General features: G+C 43.5%; 1 long non-coding RNA gene and 1 gene segment (V, D, J or C); both read right to left on the bottom strand.

Annotated features, from left to right (window-relative positions):
- Nucleotides 1-10,400, bottom strand: part of LOC103079551 (T-cell receptor alpha chain C region-like) — a 289,115-nt gene that overhangs the window by 71,787 nt on the left and 206,928 nt on the right.
- Nucleotides 1,238-10,400, bottom strand: part of LOC103079364 (uncharacterized) — a 211,792-nt gene continuing 202,629 nt past the window's right edge. The window contains exon 4 of the long non-coding RNA XR_456937.1: nt 1,238-1,301. This is a non-coding gene — a long non-coding RNA (uncharacterized LOC103079364). The remainder of the gene's footprint in view (nt 1,302-10,400) is intronic.

Raw genomic sequence — 10,400 nt, 5'->3', positions numbered from 1 at the left:
TTCTTTGTTTTTGCCCCTGCTGAACAAGACACTTCTGCATGTGACAACTTCACGGCTAACCACACTGCATGTTCTTTAGGCAGGACCTAGCCCAGAGCATTCCAAGCCAGCTGCTACCAGGGCTGCAATAACTCCTTCAATGCTGCATGCACTGCATCACTTAGTCATTTACACCCCCCCCCCCCCCCCCCGACCCCGTGATCCAGTTTTTCAAGAGCTTCGACTGGGCTGTATTTTTCAGCATGCCTCTCCCAGTGCTGCGTCCTCTGCTCATCACAGAAAGTAGATCTGAATAAATGAAACTCAGCAACCAGGGTGCTTAGCTTATGTCAAAAGGAGACTGGGGTCTCCTTTCAACAGGTTTTTCCCATTTACCCAAATTTTATAACAAGTCCGTCTTCCCGGCGTTAGTTTATAAGCACCACTTTCAGAAGCCCACCAGAAACACAGAATCTCAAGAAATGCCAGTAGAAACCGCAGTTCCTTACTGTTATATATAGCACTTAAAACTTTTCCAAGTACTTAACACACATTATTACCCTTGTGAAAGGGTGGGTGTATATGTGAAGGAGAGAATAAAATGCAGTATTTTCACGATTCAGAGGACAAATGAATTTTTTCCCCTTTCCTTGGATGAGCTAAGTAAAATGGCGACTCAATCAATGATTTTGGTAATGGAGGGAAAAGTGGGGTTAAATGCTCTGAGTTAACCGGACAGTTCCACCCGTGGAGACCTCAGTTACTAGACTGGGGATGGAGAATAGAACCTTTAAAAGAGACAAAGTGAAGGTAAAAGAAGAAAAGAAATCTGTCTGCAGATAATGAAATCTCAGGGTCCCACTATTTCAGGAGATAAATTTAGGGGAGTTTTAGTACCTACATCAGGAAGATTTATATTTGGTCTACTGAATTTGCATAGTCACAATATGCCAATTTCCTCTCTATCTTTTTGGCAAACATTTCCTGGCTTTAGCTGAATCCCTCAGCCTCCTGTATTCAATTTTTCTCTCTGTACCAATAATCTCATTTAAGATGGATGATAGGAATGTTTTTGGCTGAAGGTAATTTAGACTTTGTACAACGGAGTTCTAATCTCTCTGATGGGGATCATATCCTCCCAACGCAAGCATTAGATTTGGAAACTAACCCGGGATGTTTTGGGGGCACAAGTAATTTAAATCAGAAGAAAGAGATGTTTTGAATCCCTCCCACTCCCCACCAGGCCCTTCAGACTTACTTGGATTCACGATTAAGAGAGTTCCTTTTCCAAATGTCAGTTTATACCTGCTACTTCCACTAGTCTCACAGTCAGCGGAGGCTTTACAAAAACACGAACAGGAGCTGCTCTTTGCGGAAGGGCCCTGGGGGTCAATATGGTCTCGATCCCACAACCCTGCACTAAACTACAGGTTATTTGACAACATGCCCAGAAGGCAGCTGCTGCAGGTGGGAGCTGGGCCTCCAGAGGGCAATGGAGCCCTGATAAATATATACTTTGCTTATTACAAATTTTAAAATTGTTTTTCTTTTTCTTAGTTGCCACCTTAGTTTGGGTAAACTATCTCTTTTTCTTTTTCCCTCGTTGTCTACCCCTGGTTGGCACTCACACAGTTTTCATTTTATTGTACTTCAGGGCTAAGCTGTTTCTCTGTTTTTTCTTAAAATTGTTCGCATCAACACACTAGATTCTGGTTTACTGGAAACCGATTGCAGAAGGGGAGAGAGTGAGGGAGTTTTACAGGGCCGTATTCAAGGTAGGAGTTTGAGGGGGTTTTGGTCTTTCCCAATCTGCTTCCCTGTGATGGACCAGGCAAAACAAGTACGTGCCGGTCCAGGAGAGGCTTTGGGACGTGGTCTAGAAAGGATAAAGCTCTCGGGAGCCCCACGTGGCTTCACACTTTCATACTCACTGGGGTTGATGGTCAGGCTGGTTCCTTGCCCGAATACCATCTTCTGGCCGGCACTCCCCAGAGGTGCACCACAGCAAAGAGCTTTACACAAACTGCACACACGGAAGGCCTCTCTCTGCCCCGTGAACAGGAGCCTGATCTGCTCTCAGCGCCCGAGCCTGCTGGGGACAATGGCCCGAATCTCACAAATCAGGGAGGTTTAGGACAGTGTCTCTTTGGGGCTGCCTTCTTCCTCCTTGACAACAAAGTCCCCTTTAGCAGTTACGGACATGTACCACATTTTTATTCTCTTTGTCCGTCAAACATCTAACATCTTTATTTCCACTTCACAGAATTTTAACTTTTTTCTTTTTAAATATCCTTCAGCTTTTACAGAGCTCTCCCTAAAAACAGCTGGATTTAAAGACTCTTTCAAATCAGAATACACAAGGTCTCCTGAGTGAAGTTAAGCTGGCTTCCTCCTTGAAATTGGTGGTTTGAATCCTAGGGTCTGCTCATCTGGGACTTGGTCCATTGGCTAAGACAGGAAAGCTTAGAAGTCAAGGCAGAAAATCCAGGGGGGAAATCCTGTCCTGTGACCCCGTCTTCTCTGCACACTTATCTGGACTTAGTTTTGGACTCAATCCCCCCTCCCCCAAGACATTGCCAGCACTTGTCTCCCACAGGGGGCCCTCCTCAGAATCAGTTCTAGAGGACACCCACCCATGCACCCTGAAGTCTGAAAACAGACATGGTTTCTTTCTTCTGCTCAGGGAGATTTGATTGAAAACTAATCTCCAGTTTTGCAATGTGGAGAGCATTAGGAGGAGATCTGTTTGCTTCCGTCCTCCTCCTCCCCTCTCCTCTTCAACAGTCGTAAACTCTTCATAGAAACAGCCCCCTTAGGGTTAGAGAAATGTGCTAAGTTTCCAATCTCTTCATCTATTTTTCCTGCTATCTATTTACTGCAGTCCTATATTTACGATCTAAATTTACATTTCATTTCCATTTGCTGGAGCTTCTAATACACTTTTTCTGTGACTTCCAGAACACCACGTGTACTGATCAACTCTATTGAAATGAACCAATTCAGAAGGAGTTTTTAGGGCTGGAGGCTGACATTTCTCTCTTCCCAAGACAGGTCTGGGGGTGAGCAAGTCATTATTACTCTTCCAGCCAAGCCCAAGATAGGGGCAGTGCAGCAAACTGAGCAACTAGGCTTGCGGGGTTGACGTGCCTGTGTCTAAATAACCATCTGCTGAGCGTTGCCCCTTGGGGTTAGTTGAGTTTTCTTTTTAATCTAGCTCCCAAATGTCAGCTTCCCATCTTTTTAGCTCTTAGAAGCTCTCTGACAGGCAAAGCTTAAGGTAAATCTCATAGATGTTTTTGGAATCTCAACCAATATTTCATCTCTGTACACATCACAAATAAAGGAACCGAAAGAAGTATGAATACCACAACTCTGGGAGAAAATTTATAACTTCTCTGGGAGAGATGAGAATTATAAATAAAAATGGAATAACATGTGCGTTTTCTGATTATCATTGCTAGTGTCTGGAGGACTGTAAATATCCAACCCAGTTTGGAAACATGGTAGCCGACTGGCCTGCTCTTTGAACTCTAGTTAGCAACTGAACACACAGGTCAGCGTGGAAACACTTGTTTTTAAATCTCATGCTATTTTAGGCTTAAGGGACTTCAGGAAGGTCATCTGGAGCTAACATAATACTCACTAGGACATCCTGATTCTAGCCTTTCTAATGTGGATACTAATTTGGCCATGAAAGTAGAAGTTTTACTTTGAGGTATCCATTGGGTAGTTGGTATCTCTTATGAATTGTAAGCAAAAGGTAAACCCCAGATGGCTGTTTGGAATGTGCTTCTGTTGTAGTAAATAGAGACTCCCTCATGGAGAAACATTTCAGCTACATTCAAGTTAATTAATCGATTTGTTTTGAGAGTGGTAGGTAGCACTCAAAATCTCCCTCTGGTTATTGCAAGCGGGAGAGAAGGGTTGTTATTATAAAAGGTTAGGGAATCCTTCCCTGACACTTCCCAGTGTAGTGCCCCTTTTCACTGAGGGGCACAGAAACGAGTGGGTATCCAAAGGGGCTTCTATGATAAGCTCAGCCAAGGCAAGGATGAAAAAGTCCCAGTTAGAAACGTAGTGGTTAACAGCATCCTGGGGCATTTTTTCAGCAGTTCATGATCTTTCTGACTATTTTGAATATTTGCTTTCAATCTTATCCTTTCCCTAAATATCAGCTTGTGATCAGCGTCAGCACCAGAATATCTTACATGGCTTTACTCAACTTGGTGTGGCTCCAAGAATTTGAGAATTATGGGGATTAGACAATTTTTTCCCCTAATTGCACCAACATGGAGGCCTTGGGAAGATAAGTAGCTCACCCGAGAGTGGTCATTCAGTCGTTTATATCAATAGGCTGTATCTCACTGTCTTCCTTTGGGTCGGGTTGCATTGCCCACCCTGTGTTGCTGTGTACTTTAGTCTAATATATCCTTTCTTCCTAACTGCTTTCTGCCCTGACACATTAAAACTTCAGTTCAGATTCCATTTGTCAGACACACATCTCCAACAACAACAAAAACCAGCTTTTAACATTTCCAAGGGCTTAAAGGTGTTGAAGAAACAGCCCTAAAGGGGCTCCATCAGAGGCTGCTCTCATTATCATGATCGCCAGAAAGACCTGTGGCACCAAGTCCCCAAAGATGCTAATCACTGGACGAGCAATTCAGTGACCTTTCACTGAATTTCTAAGAATGGTGGCTTATGTTCAGGAACAAGCCATCTTCCTTAAAACATACCTGGTCTAACACTCAGGTCGTTCCTCTTCCGAATGTCAGCTTATTAGTGGCTGTGGTACCACACGAAGACACGAGACTCTGCAAAAACTTAGCTGCCCAAACTCCCCTTCCTACCTACTTAAATGTTTATCTATCATCCAAGAATCCCCTTGATAAAAGCGCTTTTTATAATGAGGGTCTGGTGGTAAAGTTTATGGACCTTCTGCGGCCCTCCTTCCTTGTCACTTAGTTGGAAATGTGCCAACCTTCCCTCACAGCATGCCTGCTCTGGTAAAACAGGAGTAGGAACTGCCTCCCTCATTTAACAGAGGGAGACACGAGAGGCTCAGAGAGTTCATTGATTTTCTCTTAGTCCCATGGAAAATTCTACCAGTTCTAATACGAAATTAAACTTTCTATCAGTGTGATTCCTTAGTTTAATGCTGCAGTAGCACTGTCACTCTGGTTTATTAGATAAAATAGCACGTGAGGGTAAACAGCAGAGTCCCACGGGAGGTAGGTACACATCAAGGCTGTTTCAGTTGGAATCCACCAGTGGGGCTGCCATGGTTTGGACTTGCGTTATAAAAGGAAATGGAAAATTTAGGAATCGGGGTTCCAGAGAGAAATTTGGAAGCATTAGTTATTCAGACTTACATGGGCTTACTGTCAGTTTCGTTCCCTTTCCAAAGAAGAGTCTTTCAGATCCGCCCTGAGTTACACCCTAACAGACTGCTTTGCAAATACTGCCAAGGCCCTTCCACCAGGTGCTGGGAACCCCAGCTCCTCCTGCTTTCCCAGAGGAAGCACAAAGGCAGAAACACAATGTTGTGCAATTACACAGTTAAATGGTCATTCCTGAAAAGGGGGTGGGGAGGACCATGGAAACAATTTAATCCATCTTTACCTAACATTAGATTACCTTCATTAATTGACTGATTAGCTTAGTTGGTAGGCAGTTGCAATTAATTGGAATAGCTCAGGCTTTGGGGTCAGACAGACTTGGGTTTGAAACCCAGGGCGAGTCCCTTAACTTGCTGCCCCTCACTTCCCCTACCTGTAAAGTGGGGAGAATGACGCCGCACTGTGATGCTGTTGTACAGACTAGGATCTGTAGGTGGGTTGCAGTGGTCCTGCTGCTTGATCTCTGGCTTGCTTAGCTGAGAGCACACTTCTCTAGGGATTATTTTAGCAACTCTAGAGACCAAAGTGTCAGTGATTTCCCGCCCAAACATAACCCCCCAGCTGGTAAACATTTAGCTCTGGAAGCTGAGTCTCAAGAATTAAATTCCAGGCCCTCTCTCTCACTGAGCCAATCTGAAGAAGTTACTCAACCTCTCCCTGTGCTTCTATAAAAATATAAAATATAAAAATTTAAAAAGTTCCCTTCTATAAAATGAGGATAATAACAGCACTTAACCCACATAGCTGATATAAGGGTTGACTGTGGTAATGGATCGAAAGCATGCAGCACATTGCCTAGCACATAGTAAGCAATTAATAAATCATCATTATTTTCCTCCCCAGAAGACAAACACATTGACAGTGTTCCTCTTTTCACAATGACCTAAAAATCCTAAAGTCCGTGGGCACTTCTCTTCCTCTAACTGGTAAACCAGCAGAGCTGTGAGGGCAACAGAAGAACCACCAAGCAGTTTGATGAGGAGGGTAAGCGATTTTGTGAGAATTTAGCAAGAGCTGTATCCAGCTGCACCTTCATGGTTGGACCATTTTGGGGGATGTGGAGAGGGTATCTTTTAGCCAGGCAGGATTTAAATATGAGCGGAGATGGGCCAGGAAGCCACATCCCCATCAGTCACTGTAAAAAGGATCTCATGTCATTTTCAAGAAGAGGGTTCAGTGCTGTCCTCCACTTACCAAGATGCACTGTGAGCTGAGTCCCTTTCCCAAATGTCATTTTAGAGCCACTGGTTTGCTGAACACAATGCTGAGGGGCTTTGCAAAAACCTGTGAGGTTAATTTAAGGAACCCAGCTTTGCAGAGCTTCCCAAGAACTAAAAATTTCCTTCAGCCTCCAAGCTTTTAAGACAGGATAAGTGATGGTGTCTCTCTTTGTGGTAGCCCAGAGCTTCAGTGCTGAGAGATATGTCCAGAGATGATTGCCACTTTAAGACACAGGAAGGCTCAGCAAGCCAATTCTGTACACACATTCTGTGGTTCAAAGTAATTGCATAGCTGATGCAATCTATCATAGAATATAAAATCCCACTGGGAGAGAAATTAGCTCTGTGGAATTTATAGGTAGTGTTTGATGGTCACAGTTAATTGTCTGAAGACAAGACCAGCATTTTCATTTTGGCTTCTTGCATCTCTGCCTCAGTCTGCAGGTAGCTACACCTTTCCCCTCATATCAAGTTTAGCTGTTCTGACTTTAGCCACCTTTCCCCCTCAAATAGGCATGCGATGATTTTATCTCCCTTTAGAAATCTGTGGTTCTGTTTTGAGCTCGCTAAGTCGGATAAAGAATGTTTGGGGTTCAAATAAAGTTGTTCAGTCAAGAACCATGATGTTTTCTTTCTCTTGGGTCTGCCCTGGTCCAGAGCTATGAGCTGTCTTGGCTTTGCCCTGGACCAGGCTCAGCTGCGAGACAGTGAGCAAGTTCACAAACCTCTCTGAGTTTCACTGTCCTCATTTGCAAAATTAAAGAAGTGAGTTTGGTGGTCTTTATGGACTTTCTGAGCTGTTAGTCTTTGATTTGATTCTCTGGACCTAATCTATCCAAAAATGCTGTGCAAATGTATTTTTTCCCCTCAGCGTGTCTAGTCTTCCTCCTTATTTCCTAAACAAAATAAAACAAATAAGCAGAGAGTAGAAAAGTAGGTCTCTACTTATTATACAGGGAAATAAAGATTTCCAAGCCTACCATCTGCCTTAACATTAGATCTTTTTAGACGTTTGAAGTCAAAATTTTGGAACCAAATCCTCAGGGAGAAGTGTTCTCTCTTTGGAGCTTCCAGATAATTCAAAAACCAAACCAAATAAACTGACACCTTTGGTTTAAAGCTAGTACTTACTAAGTTTCACTCTCACTTGAGTCCTGGTTCCGAGCGTAAATTTCCTGTTTCCTTCCTTCCCACAGGAGCTGAAGCCTTTACATAAACTACAGGCTCTTGCTTACCCACAGGAAAAGTGATTTGATACTTAGTCTTTTCCTAACGGATAAGGGAATTCATCATCTAGCCAAGGGTGTCAGCTCTCTGGTTGTTAGATGTTAGATGCTGAGGGGGTTTTGTTAACACTACGTCTGAAATGGAGGTACTCACCCAGGCTTACAGTTAACTGAGTCCTCTTCCCAAAAGTGGGTTTCTCAGTGCTCTTCACACAGTGCCTGGGCCCTTTACCAAAAGTCCCTCTTAGTGCTGGGCTGTGACTTCCCCTTCTCTGATGCAGCCTGTCTCTAGTGTGATTAGGGGCACAGTGTGGGGCCAGCTTCATGAGCAAGGTCACTTAGGGTTGCCCCTCTCTTACGAATGCAGCCCAGGACTCAGGCCATGAGCAAAGCAGGACCAACCATGATGCGGGGGGAGGGGGTCGCCCAAAGTTCTTTTCTGGCTTCCTGGGCAGCTGAGACCCCTGTATCCTGAATATCTCGCAGGCAGTTTCTTATTGCCCACCCTGTTGTACAGATCAATAAAAACCATAACTGCCTGGTGGTTCATCGTTAGTTTTGACCTACAAAAGGAAAGGAGACCCCCGTGGGCATCAAGTATAGGAGGGATGCCAGCCCCCCTTTTTCATTAGTGGAAAGACAAAAAGTACCACTTCTTCCTATGTTGACGGCGAGCCTAATTTCAGAAATGTATGATTGATTCTTGAAAAGCTCTCCCCCCATAGACTTAATAGATCAAGAAAACTTACAGTTGGGAAAAGAAACCTGCCCTACAAAATAATGAAATATGTGCTAAAGCCAATCATAAAATAACATTTTTGATTATCTTGTGTATTAGATTATCCATGCTGTTGTGTACATTTCTTTCTCCCCTGAAGCTAAGCTACTTACTCAGGGCCACAGTTAACTGTGTCTGGGTCTCAAAGGTAAATCTGCTGTCGTTGTTCATCCACTGACAAAACCCCTCCTGCCTTAGGGCAATGATATTATCTCCTGAGAAGCTGGCCCAGAGGATCCCTGGGAAAAACTGTGGGCACTTAATAAATATTTGTTAAATTGAATTGATCTTTTGTTCCTATTCCTTAAGGAACCCTTGAATAACTCTCTGACAATTTTCAGATGAAAAAAAATTAATTCTGCCAGATGTTACTTACTGAGTTTCAAGATTCCTCTAGTCTTGGCTCCAAATGTCAGTTTCCTGTTAACCCAATTCCCACAGGAGTGAACACCTTTACAAAAAACAGAAGTGTCAGCATGGTTGAAAGGGATGTGGCATCAACTTTGTTCTCCTTCCTCACTAGTCGGAGACAGCTCTCTGTCTGCCACAGGTACCCTATCTTTCCTGGGAAAGGTCTGCCCTCCTTCCCTCTGTCAGGGCAGAGGTAGGAGGGGGCAGAGTAGATTTCAGGGATGAAGATGATAAATAAGATATCGAAATGTTATCACACTATGCAGAGACTTTTTTTTTGCCAAATTAATGGTTTTTTTGTTTTGTTTTGTTTTTCTCCCCAAAGGCTGTTTTCAGCATTTTCTCTCTCCCAGATGCAATAATAACTGGATCCCAAGTTGGCATCTGGGCACAAACCTCCAGGCTCTGATGAGTCACACATATTTCATCAAGAAATGATGCCTACCTCCCAGTGAAGAAATGTGCTTTGCTTTTTCCCCTTGCTGGGCAATGAGGAGTTCAAGCAACATGCAGAGGGGAATATAAACCCATAACTCTCTCAGGATAGATCTGCAGCTTCAAACATTAGCATCCTAGAATGCAAGACCTGGAAGGGAACTTAGCAGCTGCCGGGGCCAATGTCCTCAGTTTAAAGATGAAGAAGCCCAGGCCCTGAGGGGTAAAGTTACTCAAGCCCATGCCAGTAGACAGAGGCAGAGCTGAGGCTAGAACTCAGAACACCTAAGTCCCAATCCTGCCTTCTTCCTTCCTGTGACTCAGGAGAACAGGGATCTTCCCTGGGTAGTCCCCATCCTTAGTGGCTCTCCTGGCCAGCCCAGGTATGATTATCTCTGTTAAGCAGTGAATAAGCCACACGAGGGAAATGTTTGGTTTCAGCGCAGTGTTTAAAATTTTAAAGAGCGTTATAGAACATCTTAATTCATTTTCAAAATTTTATTTCTTAGGCTGCAGGCCACAGCAATTGATACTGCGGGAAATGGTCCGTGAGGTCTCAGGGAAGCCAAGGGAAAGATAGAGATTTAGAAATTTGTCGTTTACCAAAAGGATAACCCAACAGAGAGTTGGCTCTGATTAGTCTTTCTCTGCAGGACTCATTACAGGACTGACATCTAGAGCAGGGGTCTTGGCACACACAAAGTGCTGTGGTGTTACCTCCTGCTCCTGCTTCTGTGGCAGATATTGCTAATAGACACATCACACCTCTCCTCTGAGTCTAGATGTGGCCTCAGTTCTTTTTCTTAATTGAAGTATAGTTGATTTACAATATTGTGTTAGTTTCAGGTATACAGCAAAGTGATTCAGTTCTCTCTCTCTCTACGTATATATATATATATATATATATATATATATATATATATATATATATTTTTTTTTTTTTTTTTTTATG

The sequence above is a fragment of the Lipotes vexillifer genome, unplaced genomic scaffold (genome assembly GCF_000442215.2).
Source record: "Lipotes vexillifer unplaced genomic scaffold, Lipotes_vexillifer_v1.1 scaffold1093, whole genome shotgun sequence".
In the NCBI taxonomy this organism is placed as follows: domain Eukaryota; kingdom Metazoa; phylum Chordata; class Mammalia; order Artiodactyla; family Lipotidae; genus Lipotes; species Lipotes vexillifer.
This window is presented reverse-complemented; position numbering and strand designations above follow the sequence as displayed.